Source organism: Cryptomeria japonica, chromosome 4, assembly GCF_030272615.1.
Source record: "Cryptomeria japonica chromosome 4, Sugi_1.0, whole genome shotgun sequence".
NCBI lineage: Eukaryota > Viridiplantae > Streptophyta > Pinopsida > Cupressales > Cupressaceae > Cryptomeria > Cryptomeria japonica.
In genome coordinates, this window is record NC_081408.1 from 456,971,264 (window position 1) to 456,988,016 (window position 16,753).

Here is a 16,753-nt window from a genome sequence, read left to right on the forward strand (position 1 = left end):
GAAGACCTATTGATATTTTCCATAATTTTGCGACTGAAAGGCTTGGTACCTTCTCCAAAGTAAGCTGCACTGTTGAGCTCTATGGTGAATCCAGCCCTATGATCTCTAAGGGGTAAACCACTTCGTGCTCCAAGAAAGTTTATGATTGCCTCATCATTTTGAAAAACATCTAACTGGGGGTCTCCCTCATGGTCCCAATCAATAAGTTGTGAGTGAACAAGAGGTAAAGGATCATGATTAGGTTCAAGGTTATGAACAGGCTCAAGGGTACAAATAGAATCATATTCATATATATCAATGAAATTGTTAGAGTCATCGATGGTACCTTCCTCATCAGTCTGTGTTGCATTAGAAGACTCCCCTACCTCACTTGAGTTACCCTTAGTGCTCAAGGTCTTATCGTTCTGTGTATCATACCCTAGACCAGGAACCTTATGTCCACCATCAGGTTTAATCGGTTCAAGTATACCTTGTTTGTGTAAACCAAGAGGACTATGACCATCATAGCCATATCTTTTCATTATGTTCAATCCCTTTCCATATTGCGCAGCTGGTATTTTGACTTCAGGTTTTGCAATTTGTGCTTTCTCTGTATCTTCATCTTTGTATAGCCATTTCAAGAGGTCCTCTTCTTCCATTTCATCATACAAAGCTCCCCATTTTCTAAAAACAATAGGTTTATAGACTATAGTAGTGGTGTCTGATGTGGTCTCAGTCATTTGTGGTTTTCCATAAGTGCGAGGGGACAAAGGTAGCTTTCCAATGTAGAGAGCACAACTCATAGAATACTTTCCTATTCCATGGTCTTTTACTTTTATTCTATTCTCAGCTTTGTTGGATTTGGAAGTGGATGCTTTTAAGGATTCAGGATCAATGTATGCTTGGGAGGGAGGTGCTTCACGGTTACTGGGAATGATGGATTCAGTTTTAGAACTCAAATTGTTGCAATACATAAAAAGGTTTGGATCTCTTGGTATAGTTACTTCAACACCATTGTATGGAAATTTAATACATTGATGGTAGGTAGAAGGTACAACTTGCATTGCATGGATCCAAGGCCTTCCAAGGAGAATGTTATAGGTCAACGGGAGATCAAGGACTTGAAAAACCACATCCTTCACCACTGGTCCCACTTTGATAGGCAATGTAACGGATCCCTTAGATGAGCGTTCCTCTTCATCAGATGCCTTTATTGTAATATTTTTCTTTGGATCAATTGCCTTTTCATCAGATCCAAGCTCTCTAATCAATTTCAGAGTACAAATATTTAGACTTGCTCCTCCGTCTATCAGAACTCATTTGATCTTAACTCTATGGACAAGGACTTCAATATGTAAAGGTGCATTATGAGGTTGTTGCATGGACAAATCATCATTCTCGGGAAAAGTGAGGGTATGAGGGGAGGCAATATGTCTCACCATAGCTTGAAATTGATCTACATGTAGGTCTGTAGGCACAGTAGTGGTAGCAAGTGCTTTATCAAGGATGGATTTACGCTCAGGGGATAAGCGTAGCAATTCTAGTATAGAAATTTGTGCAGGTGTCTTCCCTAAATGCTCTATAAGGTTGTATTGTGAAGATGGTGTAGCAAGTTTAGAATTAGATCCCTTAAGAATAAATGTGCCTTTGCGGGTGGTAACATTGCAATCAGTTTCTTTCCCCTTTATGATAAGAGTGTTCACATGATTATCAACCTCTCTGATGTTGTTTATGGTATAGTAATATTTAGCATTGGTATAATTCACACTATCACCAGATTTTGGGGCCTTCCCTTTATCTTGGTCATGCTTAGGGAAAGGATTTTTGAATATCTCATGATCGGAGTTACTAGGAGTATGTCCATCAACTGAAATTTTTCCCTCATCAAGAAGGTCTTGTATGACATGTCAGAGTTTATTACAACTATTAGTCTTATGACCCTTGTGTCTATGGTAGTCGCAAAAGTGATCATCATTCCACCATGGGGGTTTAACTTGAGGGTTGTATTCTCGTATCTCTGGCAATGTTATAAGATTATTTTCGAGGAGTTCTTTTAATGCTGATTCAAGCAGTTGTCCCAATGGTGTAAAATTTCATTTAGGGAAGCTTCTTTGTTTTTCTTTTCCTTTGTCTGAGGATGAACCCTTAAGGTTGTAAACAGGTGACGATGTTTTAGTATTCTTCGCATCAACAACTCCGTCATTAACCACATTCTTGTTCTTGGCCCAAAATGGTGTTTTATGATTTGAACTTGATCCTTTGTAATCTTTATCATCGTTTATCTTTATAGTACCATCATCAATAAGTGTTTGTTCGATGCAGAATCCCATGTCTATGACCTCATCAAAGGTGTCCAAACACTTGAGGCAAAGTTCTCTTCCAATTTCCTTGTTTAAATTGCGACAAAAGAGGTCAACGAGTTGCTTATCGGGAATGTCATAAGGTGCCCTTTTGGTCAAATGTCTCCATCTTTGTAAAAATGATATGAAGGATTCTCCCTGTCTTTGTTTTGTGTTGAAGAGGTCCATCATGGTCACCTCATGTTCACAGTTGTAAGCATAGTGTGAGACAAACTTATCGGACAATTCTTGAAAAGATTTGATAGTTGGAGGTAATCGCGAGAACCATTCCATGGTACTTCCTCCAAGACTGCGAGAAAAGAGTCTCATGAGGTATGTTTCATCTACTGCAAATTTTAAGGTAGTGGCGCAAAATTCTCTCAAGTGATCCCTAGGGTCTCCATTTCCTCTATACTTATCCAATTTTGGTATTTCCCAATGACTAGGAAAAGGTGGCATCAAAATACTCGGATCAAAAGGATAGGGACATATGTCCTCAATAGAAAACTTGTGTGACGATGCCTTCTTATTCTTGAGAGTGTCTATTTCTTGTCTCAATGCTCTTAATTCACTCAAAATGGGATCATTGGTATGCATAGGTCTCGATGTTTTCGTAGATCTCTTGTATCTTGGTTGCAAGTAGAAAGGTATGTGATCTTTTATCCTCTCCTCATTGTTTGTCCTTGTAGGTCTAGACTCACTAACTCTCGGTTTGTCCTTAATTGTGAGCAATGATACGTCAAAATTAGGCGGCAATTTAATTCCCTCATCAGCAAGGGATTTGAAGTATGCTTGTGGATCACGTTTAACCACCTCTTTAAGGAGTTTAGTAAATCTATGGCTGTGAAATGCTTCATCAATAGTGGATTGATTTATTTCTTCATTGCTTGTTTCACTAGTTTCACTGGTCGCAACACTAATGTGGTCCTCTTCATCAAAATTAATAAGGTCATCTCCATCTTGAAATAGATGATTTTGAAACATTTTGATTCTCGAGTTAGGAGACATAAATGATTGTTCTGATCTTTGACCTAGGACAATGTATGAGACTCTAGATGGAATGAAAAACTCTAAAATGCAAAGGGGGAACTATATGATATGAGTGAAATTGGGATGCAATCTATGTGATACGACTACTAAAGGATTTATGCAAACGTACAATTTATATGATAGGAAAGTGATGTGCAGCTAAACCTTAAATGGGATATGAGAATGAATGATGCTTGATGCAAGGACTAAGGATACTCTAGGTCTGAAAATATTTCCAATGTGGGATTTGACATGTGCTATGATGGATAGACACAAGGATAAGTTATCAAAGAGAGGGTATGCTATGATAGGAGATGATGAACTCCAAGTGGAATACCAACTCAAAGACACTGATAGATTCCCTAACTCAAGGAAGATGCACCTCAAGTGATAAGGGGGATTGATGATCAAAAGTTGATGTCAGACCTAAGATGAGAAATCCTAAGTGCAAGCAATATTTTTGGTTTTTTTTTTTGTATTTTTGATTTTTTGATTTTGGTATGCAAATAATAATGAAATGCTAGGACCAATGATGAAATGACCTAAGGAACTTGCACAAGGTTTAAGGTTATGTCCTAAAGTAATGATGGAAGGCTATGCAAAGATTATGGGTATGATCCAAGGGGATTATGCATGGGTTTGATCTAGGGGGGATATGCAAAGACTAGGTATGATTAAATAAGATATGCAAGGATGAAAGGTGCAACTAGGTGAAGACTATGCAAGGATCGAAGAGGGTATGGGAAACTAGAATGATGTGACTATGTGAGGACCTAAAAGATCAGAACTTCAAAAGCGATGTCTCAAGAGATTTGAAATGATTGTTTTGAGAACACAAGTTCAACGTTTCAAGGATAATGTTATTTTACAATGTGGATGGATACTTCAAAGCTTAGAGCAAGGTTTTTGTAAAGTGTTTCAATTTCAAGTGTGGTGTTGATTATGAAATGTTCTTGTTTGTTTGTGCACACATTCAAAAAACATGGCAAACATAACGTTTGTTTGATTTTACAATAAAAACACATTCAAGCACAATCCTAAGTCTGGCCAGGACAATAGTTGTTGAATCTCACTTGGGGGGTTACCCCGAGCTACGCAATTCAGAGCGGATACTTAGATGCTTAACCCCATTGGCTCCACCCTCGACACTCACTTCTTTGGGGCAGCCAAACATCAGTCCCCACGAAAACTCCCCATGGTGAACTTTGTATCTCTACTAAGAACCATAAGAATGTGAGCCGCTTCAGAGGTCCGACCTCCTGCGTCAACAACTAGAAGGTTTTTGGCTTCTAACACAAATGGTGTCTAGTAAGGGCATCCGTTCGAGTGGCCATACATGCGGCGGCATACGCTCCGTTAAGGAAGCCTCCCAGCCTATAGAGGTTGCGCTCTATAGGGTTTATGGGGAGACATGTCGTCGGTATGAACTAATCAGCACTCATTGCTTGCAACTTTCATCACAAACACATTTATTTATAGTGGTTCGGAAGAGCTTGGCTTTAGCCCATTACCACTTGGGTCGTTCCCTCTCACCGAGCCTTAAGGGCTTCTCGGGAGGTAGGCCCTCTAAAAGGTAAACACAAAAGAGCCTAATGCTCAAAACACGAAAGACACTGATTAATTTTAAAGCACCAATTCGAAATGTGATCTAATTTAGAAATCAGACAATCGGTTTCAAATCACCATTTCTTCGACATGCGTCCTGCATCAAATGGCATTAGTAGTTTCAAAATTATGATCTTCGACACATGAGATTGGATGCCCTACATAAGACAAAAGTTCAAAAGATTAGCCTCCAATATTTGAAATAAAGTTAACAAATCCAACCCTATAATTAATTCAACCCAATTAAAGAAAAGTTTTAAGCTAAAAGTCTAACTAATAAAAAAAAAATTAGTTGATCTAATTAACTAAATTAAAATCTAAATTTAATCTAGAATTAAAATCTAATCTACATTAAAAATAAAATCTACTCTAATAAAAAGGTTAAAAACTAATCTAATTTTTTTTTTATTATTGTTTTTAATCTAATTGACAAAAAATAAAATCAATTTTAAAATATCATATTAAAAATCTAAATCTAACTAATTAAAGAAAAATCTAAATCTAACTATTAAAGATAAATCTAAATCTAACTAATTAAAATCTAATTTAAGCTAATCATTAAAAACTAAATTTTAAAAATCTAAAACTATAAAAAAATTTAAATTCTAATTAAAAACTAATTATTAAAAAATCTTAAAACTAAAAAAAAAGACTTGAAAAATCTAAATTTTAAACTAAACTTTAAAAAAAACAAAACTAAGAAAAAGCTAAATTAAAAATTAAAAACTAAAGAATAAACTATAATTAAAAAACTAAACTAAAGTTAAGAAAAGCCTTAAGGAAGGGAAGGCCCCACGTGGGCTGTAAACAACCTACATGGGTTGTGAAAAATCTGAATCTTGCACGATAAGCACAAAAATAAATAAATGTTTTATCAAAATGTTTTATAAATTTTGGAACGACACAATGATTGGCAGATATGCATGTAAAATTAGAAACACAGATGAGCCGTGTGGACTGTTTTAACAAATGTTGATCATGGATTATTTGAAAATGTGGTGAGCCCAAAATAGATTTTTGCAAATTTTAAATGTATGAATGAGCAGCCAAGCAGTGAAGACCAAAACGTGTTGCAATGTATTCCATCCACCAAACCTGCGATGCATGAAATCAATCCTGTAATGCATTGAACATATTAATTAGTGATTGCAAAGTGTCTAGCAAATAAAATACTAAATATGGGAGCATACATAAGGTACACAGACTGTCTGACAGAAGGCTCAAAGAGACTCTGAAAAATATAATAGACAAGACATGATCCAATAAACATAAACTGCTAAACATGTGTAGCTGCTAACCAAAGGCAAATGAACCAGAGATTAAACGGCATGAGATAATGCAAACAGAGGATACAATAACCTACAATGAAAACATAGTAAACGATAATAAGAGTCTGCAAATGCAACCAAATGCCTTCTATTAAGCAAAATCCAAATTCATGAAAGGACAAGGCTGTCCCACTGAGCGTGCCAATTGTAGATGGAGAAAATGGATTGAATATGAGATTCAATCTTCCAGCACCCAACAATGAAGTTTTTCCTGCAAAACACACACATGCAAAATAAAATCCAAACTAAGAACACACATGCATGTTACATAATCCACTATATTGCACTCCTCAAACCAAGATCTTATGTAGATAATATTGCTCTCAGAAGCACACACAAGAAGCTATGGTTTTTTGAAGATTCAAGATGATTGATGCAAAGGAAGCTAAAGAAAATGAAGTGTCAAGATGCTGAAGAATAGAAACTGACATAAGTTCGACGCATAAAGATGAGATGCCCAAATAAGAGAGGGGGCTTTGTTTAAATAGATTTTCTCCGGGCGAGTTCATGTTGTGGGATGAATATGGGATAATACAAGATGAGTGGTATAGGGAAGATGAGTGGTAAATGGTAAATGGTAAATGGTAAGTGGGAAATGGTAAGTGGTAGGAGGAGATATTTAAGGATTTTATTAAATAAATAGAGAAATATATATATATATAAGGTGAATGCATGAAGGTGTATGCATGAATATGATATAATATTTTTATTTAATAAATTTAATGGATAAATGGTAATATATTAATAATAATATAATAAAATATGGAAATTATGAATGATGAATTATGGAGAAATAATAGTGTAATAATTACTCACCCAATGTTAAGAGAAATTTGAAATTAAATGCAAACAAATTAATGGAAATTTTTATGTGTCTACAAGACCTACAATATTATTAAATGCCTAAGTTTAGCTTAAGTGTAGAGGATGATAGACATAATTAATTAAATAATTATTAGCTAATACATGATAACTCTAACACCCCCCCTTAAGATGAACTTAGTGAGTAGCTAAAAAACTAAATGCATGAAGCAAAAAATGCAACTACACGATGAAGCCAAAACATTTGGGTCCTGACAACAAAGCCTGATGAGGTACCCAATCACAACCAAATCTCTATGAACTGGAGAAATAGAGAAAATCACGTGGAAAAAAAAATCTACTCCAAAAAGAGATGGAATACAAGAGAATCACCGAACCATGTAGAACCTGCAAACATTGTCGAAGAATAATTGCTGATCTAAAGAACCTCAAGTGAAAGAGAAGATGATCAGGTAGAGAAGACTGTAATCTACATGAGTGCCCTCAAAGAACACTACTTGAATCAGATGGCAAACAAAGGCAAACAACTGAACTTGAAGATACAGATGGCATAAAACACCAAAGTGTGAAGAGTTGATCCAATGAACCAAGGAAGCATTAGAACAATAGAAGAAAACCCCCCATAATGCGGACAAGGGTGAGGGATAGGTTCACTGAAAAGGATGGCCAACAAGAACTGCATGACAAAGAACCAGGAACATCGAAGGTGCAGAGAAAGTACAGAGTGTCGTAGAAGGAACACTCACTTGACACACATCATGAGGTTAATGTCATGGAGGGAACACTCACATGACAAAGGTAGATGGAAAAAAAAGGAAAAAATCAACCCCCCTATGGCACTTTATAATGTAGTGCATGTACAATAAGGCACAAGATGTGCAAGATCTCAAGTATACAATGCATAGTGGCACTTTATCTCAGTGCGTTTGCATAAAGAAAATGCTTACAAAAAAAATAGTCTACAATGATCAGAAAAGACATTAGGTTGGAAATTCATAAAGAACAAGCAAAGATGAGACATCATACTCAAAGAAAGAGATCCTAGGACATGAAAGATCCAAGATATTCACCAGAGTGTTGAAAAACAAAAAACTAAATAAAATGTACCTAGAGCAGAATCTGCAAAAGAAAACTCATATGACTGGAAAGTGCACAGAACAATCTTTCCAACAATATAATTTTTTGAAAAACAGAGTTTGGAAGCTCAAGTTATGTCTCCTGGAGTGCAAAAAGGAACTTTTGGCTTTGACAGCAAAAACCACCATCAAAAATGAAAAATCAAAAGATCAAACCTCCAGATCTGAAGAGAGCTCGAAAAGAGCTTTCCGATGATAAAATGTTTTTGAAAAAGTGCCTCTGTATGACCAAGTTACGACCAAAAGAAAAAGAACCCCTCTTTTAGGGCATAATTTTATTTTTTTTGACGAAAATTTTCTGACGCATTTGCAAGTACAACCGTATAGATTTTTGTGTCTCCTAAAGCGTGCCAATGAAAAAATCATGGCCCAGATTCCCTTGTCACCGAAATAGGTCGAATTATATATCAAAATGACTGGAAATGACCTTTAGAAGCCAATGGTGAGGTCTTTTTTGACCCAAACTACTCTCAAAAAAAAATTTAATGATTTTTTTGACAAATTTCTCAAAATTTGTGCCAAAAAAGGCAAAACCAAAAAAAATGTCCAGAACCCAAATTTGTCAAAATTTGACAAATTTTATATGGAAATGGGGGGTTTTGGGGCGTTCTAAGCTCAACGGTAAGGTCTGTTTGAGCCCAAAATGATTAGAAACAAAATGGCTACCCCAGATCCAATAAAAAAGCTCTAAAAAAAGCTTGAAACCCTCTTCCAAAAAATCTTCTAAAAAATCAGGAACAAGCAGTAGCAGATGTAGCCTCTGATACCATGAATAAGTTGAGAAAATACAACTTTAGAGATCCCAAGAACACCTGCAAGTAAAATACCTGTTACAAGAGAAGAATGGAAGCAAAAAGCAATAATGGCTATGAAGAAGAAGATTATCATTTAGAGAGGGAATCAATTAAATGAACAAGTAAAACACAATCCTTATAAAAGGATATTAGCAACCCTAAAGGGATAATGCGTATTTAATAATAATTAGAATAATTATTAAATACCTACAATATTATTAAATGCCTAAGAGGATAATAGACTAATAATTAAATAAATAATTATTAGCTAATACATGATAACTCTAACAAAAACCAATTTTACATAAGGTTTTGGGGGGTCAAATGAATTCATTTAGAAATTTTGTTTTTTAAGTATTTAGTCCTTATTATAAGTTTTCCAAATATTATAATTTTTAATATATTTAATTTCATTAATATATTTTTATTTTATTTCCTATGAATGTAGGTTTTTTACCTAACATGAACTTCTTTGTTCAATGCATTGGGAAAAATAGTTAACTAATTCAAAACAAATTGAAAAATATCTATGCCTTATGTATTGATGTCTTCTTTATAACAAAAAAAAAAAATTGAATTTTGATATATATAGAACAAGTTATGTGTTCAAACGTACACTTATATCTATATTATAATTAGTCGGATTTCAAAACTAAATAAAATGAAAAATATTCAAAACATCACCATCAAACCAACTGCATGCCCTGGGTATTGATGTTACAAACTAAAATTCAAAAGAATTATGTTTTTATCATTTATAGAAAAAATGTTATGCGTTTCAGGATGCACATCACTCTTAAAAAATGTTGTTTGCTATAAAAAAAATACTTTTCGAGGGAGATGGAAAAATCAATAAAATTTTATTCAAAAAAAATTGAAAAAAATATATTTAGAATCTACAAACAAGATGTTACAAATCACTAGTTAACATCATCTTCAAATTCTTAATGGTTTAAAAGTTATAGGTGTCAGAAAGTGAAGGTTTTTTTCAAAATGTTCATCTAAGTGTCAAATTTGGTCAAAAAGTGGGAATCAGTATTGTGAGTTCACCCTTATACATTCACACATGATATTACCTATGATAATCCGCATGACAACAAGAATAATAGGTCAAAACAATATAGGATTTAATGGGTTTAGTTATCATCCAGAATGCACGTAGTCAAACTTTAATACATCACATGACTCAAATACTATCCCAATATGCAACTTAAAACATGGCAAAAAATTATAAGTTATAGGAATAAAAGAGCTATTATTTCAGCTCATCAATAAGATCATTGTTGGAATAAAAAATCAATGAAATCTTAGAGCATGCAGATGTAGCCTGGGATGAGCACATAAAGTTGTTAAAATTTTCTCATGAGCAATTTAAATGTCAGTGTTTTGTAGCTTTCTCATTATCTCACATGAACGAAATAATTGCAGTATTGGGGATTTCATTGGTTAAGCCTCTCCCAAGTTTTCTAAATGCCATGGTGGATAGCTTTAAAGCCAGGCTTGAGATGACAAAGCAAGTCTTCACTATTAACAAAATGTATACATAGAGGATTAATAGTGAGCTCAGAGGCTTCCATTGACTGGTCAATTGCTACATTCCTACTCTATTTGATAGAGAGAGAAGTAGAACAAAGGGAGAAAAGGTCTTAAGGTCCAAGATAGAGTAGATAGATGACATTAGGAGGATCCAAAGCCACATGTTTCCTGATATTGCTTCAGAATGGAGGTGGTTAGATCCAAGATTGAAGACAAAAAGTACCAGCAACATCTCAAGTACTTCAAGCAATATGGATTGGATCACTAAGGGTGAATAGTATGCAATAGTTTTTTTAATTAAGTTTTGTAGTGCAATACTGTGATTCAGATATATGCAATATGTCATATGTGCAGTGAATCTTGAAAAGGATTATGTATACATTTTCTACAGATATAAAACACCTGGAAATCCAATGCAATGATTTCTAAGTTATTTATCTTTTCTTATCATGTATAATGTCATATGAATTAATAAAATCAAAGGTTTTCAATTCATATCTCTTCATTTCATTGTTGAGTTTGAATGAATTTTAGCTTCTTCTAAAGTAGGAGATTAAATTTGTTGATCTTTATTCAAAGAATTTTATGTAAAGAGCAAGTATTGAGTTGCGATTAAGAATTCATCTTATGTTGTGATTAATACCAGGATTGAATTCCTCTGAAAGAATTAAGTAAATAAATAATTCAAATAAAGCACTTCACAATCACAACCAAAAAACATAACTATTTACTACAAATGAATAACAAAGGACAACAGTAGCACAACCATTAATTATATTTGTATTAATAATGGATTAAAATTTGCAATGTTAGATGATATATTAACGTGATTCATCCCTTAGGTTATAGATGAATTACAAATTGACACAATTGATACCAATCTGCTAGAGATGTTATATCGGAAGCAGATTTGATCCAGTTGATAAAAGAATTGAAACTCATTTTAAATAGAAAATTTGCTTCCAGCATCTTCGATTCAGATCAAGCAATCATGATAGAAAATGATGGACTTATAGTGGGCGAAGCAGAGAAAGGAAACATTCAAAAGTGGGTAGCAATTCCAAAGTTCCTATTTCAGGGCCCCTCTCAATTCTCATGCCCTATTCCACCCATCCTTAGTCTGGCGACAATATCATTGAAAAGATAAACTCAAGATCAGTCATGCACAATAAACATCAAAATCACCTCGAAGAAATACAATCTGTAATACCCTAAAATTGGTCATCTAAACTATGGGCCCCTAATTTCGACAACATCACCAAGGTCCTAACCAAAGACAATTAAATCAACTTTGAGCACACAATTAATTAATTCTTCAATCATTAAATGTCACATGGCAAGTGAATTATTTTATATTAATTAAATATTCATTTAATTAATTAAATCATTCCAAGAAAATCATTTTGATCTATTATCCTATTTAATTTATTAAATATCCTAGCATATTTAATTAATTAATAAATTTGCCCTTTAATCATAAAAAGGGAATTAATTTATCACAAAAGAGGAATTGATCACAAAGCAAGAGTTAAATTGAAAATAAAATAAAAGAATTGAATTGAAAGAGAAATCAAACTTGAGATATTATTTCTTTCTTCTAAATTGAGAACTTGAAATCAGAAAAACAATTAAAAGAATTTAATCATTCTCTAAATTTGGAACTCAAAGCTTTTGAGAAAAGAAGTTCAATTGCATTGAAAAGACTCTTTTCTTGAATAAATAAAAGAATTACCTATTTTTATCTCAACTGCATGGAATTAATTGAATTATATTTCTAATGCAAACTCAAACTTATAATTTGAATGCATTTCAATTAAACTATAATTGGAATCTATCTCAAGGTTAACTGAATCTGATCTCTCAATTATTTCAATTATCCTAAATTGTGCTTTTTCTTGATCTCTCTTGTGATTCTCTATAAATTCACCCTTCATCTCTCATTCAAAACACCCTGGAGATTTATTGTTATTATACAGTTTTTTCTCTGGAGTCATTGAAGATTTTGTGCTTGCTTTTTATTGCATCTTAGTTTAATTTCTTTTTACATATTTATGATTGCTTGAATTCATATAGCTTACTATTCATCCATCTGGCATAATCTTGCATCCATTTAGCTTAATCTCATGCTCATATAGATTAAATCCTTCGTCTTGGTGTAGTCTAGTCACTGGTATTGCTTATACAAATCAGAGAGCAATTTTATACTCGCATCTTTTAGAAGGCAATTAGTCGATTTGTTATGGTTTTCATATTCATGCTTATATCTATCTAAACATACATGTAATGACTTAATTGAAGTGTTGAGTCTTGCAACTTATAGACTTATTCCACTTTTTCACACACACATTTCTAGCGCCCACCGTGGGGCAGAAGACTACATCTTTCGGTCTCAGAGACTAACTTTTTACTTATTTTTCAGATTTTCGTCTGTACAGTTGCTGCGAATTATCGTATGAGTTTTCCCACAGTCCCGAACGACAAACTGCAAATATCGTGCAATATCGTACGAATTATCATGCGACTCTATGAGAATCGTCGTACGATATTCTGTGTTTCTGGGTTTAAATCATATTTCTTTCTTCAGGTTTTCTCATTCAATTTTTATCATACTAACGCTGACCCTGGATTGTTGTTCGTCTGTCTAAGAAATTTTCACAGCCTAATCATTTTTTTTCAGAACGCTTGTCAAAGAATATGCTTGTCAAACAAAGACAATATGACTACTGATTCGTTGTCTTTGCAGGTTGCCTGAGGATATTCGAGCAAACATTGTGTATTCATTAAATTCATTTTTTTAGGCACCTAACTTGCTATCTGGTTAATGAACAAATCTGTCTTTCGTGTTTTAAGAAAATTCTGAGAGGTAGGAGAGTATGCTCTTGTCTGCATAGACAATCATAAATCTAGACCCTTGAGGCTTTTTCTAGGTTTGAGATTTGCATAAATTTAACGGGTCTGCCCTCCCGAGGAGCCTTTAAGGCAAAATCCATTAGGGTTGGTGAGAGGGGAACAACCCAAGTGGGAACGGCTAAACACCAAGTACTCCAACCCACTATAAAATAAATGTGATTTTATGAAAATCAAGTCAATGATAGTGCTCGAGAATAGTTCTCTTTTATACCTTCGGGTATATCAAACCTTGGTTTTCAAGGCTGGGAGACCTCTTAATTGAGTTTATACCCCAACGCACCATATGGATCCCTTACTAGTTCCAATTAAGATTAGAAGCTAACTGGTTCACCTCCGAAAGGGGGGAGAATATTTGTGCAAGAGAGATAGTAACTCTCCCAAGATACTTGCCATTTTGTGCCCCCATTAGCATTTGGAGTTGGCTAATACGAAGTTGAGAATCCATTGCGTGAGACTCAGTGGCCGTCTTCTGATTAGCTATTGGGTGTGTACCTGAGTCTGCAAGCAAAGGTTTTCTTCTCTCACCAATTTCCATAGGATTAGCATGATGTGATTGGATTCATTATACATATTGTGTGTTTACTGTGTTTTCATCCTTGAAACTGAAATTGAAATACCAAAATTGGAGAAAACAATAAACAACTCAGTAGGTAAAACTTTGTCCCTATCAAAAACTAGTCTATCTTAGTTGAAAGTTTGTCTGTGTCGCAAACTAGTCTATCTAAACTGTCCAAAAACTCAGTCCATCTCAAAACTGGTCATCGTCAGTCATTAAAAAATCCGTCTATCAAATTTTTTGTCTCTGTCCAGTAAATTGTCGTTCGAGTCTTCTGATTTATCGTCCTACTACATACCTTCTACCGTACGAAATTTCATCAGGTCTAACAGTTGGTCATCTAAGCCTCATTTCTGTGTCATGTGAAATCTAATATACTATCATCCTGCTTAGGGAATTATCATCTAGTCTCTGATTCTATGTTGTATGAAACACCATTACATTCATCAATTTGTCATCTGAGGTATACCCATCAGTCATGCGAACATAGGCAGCAACTCGTATGAAATTTTGTTTCTGTCGTCCTGAAGCTATTAAACTATCATACGAATCTCTAATTTTGTCAGTCCATAACAGTCAAACTTGCCTAAAACAGTCTATAGCGAGCATAAAACTGGTTATCATCATTCTGAGCATAAACAAATCTAAACAGTGCACTTCTGTTGTAGTGTTGCACTATTTTGTCGATCATCTTTCAGCTAGTTCAATCAACCACTTATCAAACTTAAGTCACTTAGACCACATCTTACACATGATAGATCATTCCTAAAACTAGACCAAGTCTTAGTCACTTCTCTCAAATCAAACTAGGTAACTTAGATAAACGTCTTACACAGGATAGATCTTTCCTAAAACCAGACTAAATCTTAGTTGCTTCTCTCAATCGATACATTAAACGAACAACTAGCTTTAAATTTGATCTTGACTTCTGCTCACAAACAACTTTAGGTCACATCAGTCAATAAAAATGCCTATTCAAACTAGAAGTTCTCATAAGAAATTTGCCGAGGGAAAATGACAATCCTTTTCATATCAAAATAATCCATTTTACGTAAAGGATCCTCTCACTGATAAACCTTCATCATCAGATGTCCCAATTTATGATCAGTCCTTGTCTCCCACCATATCTGGAACAAAACAAGAAAGACAAGATGATAAACACAAAACTTATGATGATATCAGTATCCATGATACCGACAATGATTCCTCATCAAGTGAATCTGAAGCCTCTGAACCTCTAGAAACTGATATACAGAAATGTCAAAAGGATAAAGATTTCCGAAAAAATGATGAAGGTTTTCATGGCTAGAGAAAAAGAAGACTATTTTCTAGAAATAGCAAAGCAAGGAGCTAAACTACCTACTGGTTATAATGTTGAGGCCCTCATCACTAAAGAGGAGGAGACACCATTAGCAATGGTAAACAAACAATTACAAGTGTTACAAACTGAGATCACAAAATTGAAAAACAAGGATAAATCACCAAAACAATATTCTCTGGACACAATATGCCCATTTCCATTTGACAAAAGCGTTTAAATGCTTCCATTTCCTTCATGAGTGGAGATCCAAAAATTTGACAAATATGATGGCAACTCATATCCCCAAGACCATATTAGAGAATTTTGTGCTTTATGTATGGAGTTCATGCACGACCAAACGTATCTCATGCGCCTTTTCCTGAGAAGTTTAGGAGGGCAAGCTATGGAATGGTTCTCAAGCCTACCTATGGGAATAAAAACTTTTGAAGAATTAATCCAACTGTTTCTACAACAATACTCCTATAACATTCATCACCCAATCACTATGATAGATCTTTGCAATACCAAACAGAAAACAAGAGAGCCCTTTCTCACTTTTCTCCAACGATGGAGAAAGATGTTCTCTAGATATTCACGACCTATTCCAGATTCTGAGAAGATGGATATCTTTGTCAACAACTTAATCCCTGAATTTAAATACAGTATCCAAATGCAAGTATATCCCTCATTCAACAAAATGGTAGACAGTGCCCTTCGAATGGAAGATGTGCTTATAAAGAAAGGAGATATCTCACTTTGGAAAGAAACACAGCAAGCTTCTAGCTCCAAAGAAAAGAACAAATATTGGAAATATGGCAAAGACAACAACAAAAACGTTGCTAATGATGGAGTGGTAGACACTGTTAAAGAAAAATCAAAATCCATGATATTTAACTTGGCTAGTGGCACACAAGCACTCAAAGAAGTTGAAACCGCAACAGAAAATCCTCTGAAGAAAGTAAAAGAATGGTCTAAAGAGAAGCCTTAGCTTTCAAAACCTAAACACGAATTCACTCCTCTAGAGGAATCATATGAATCCGCTTTCAAAACTTTATTGGCAAACAATCTGATAACCTTACCAGACAATTCTAGGTCATATGATCCAGAAGTTAAACCAAAATGGTGGAGAGAAAATGAATACTGCGAATATCATAAAAAAAAAGGTCATAACACAAACAATTGCATGAAGCTCAAGCATGAGATTCAAGATATCATTGATGTTGGCAAAATTGTTGTTGGAAATCACATAACTAAGGCTGATCACAAAGCTTTTAAAGATCCTTTACCTATTTATGAACAAGGTGATTCCTTAAAGTCAAAAGGAGGTGCCAAAGTTAATTACACCTATACCAACAATGACAGTGTGATCAACATGATTGAGTCTTCCCAACCTGAATATTGCAATGTGATTATAATCAA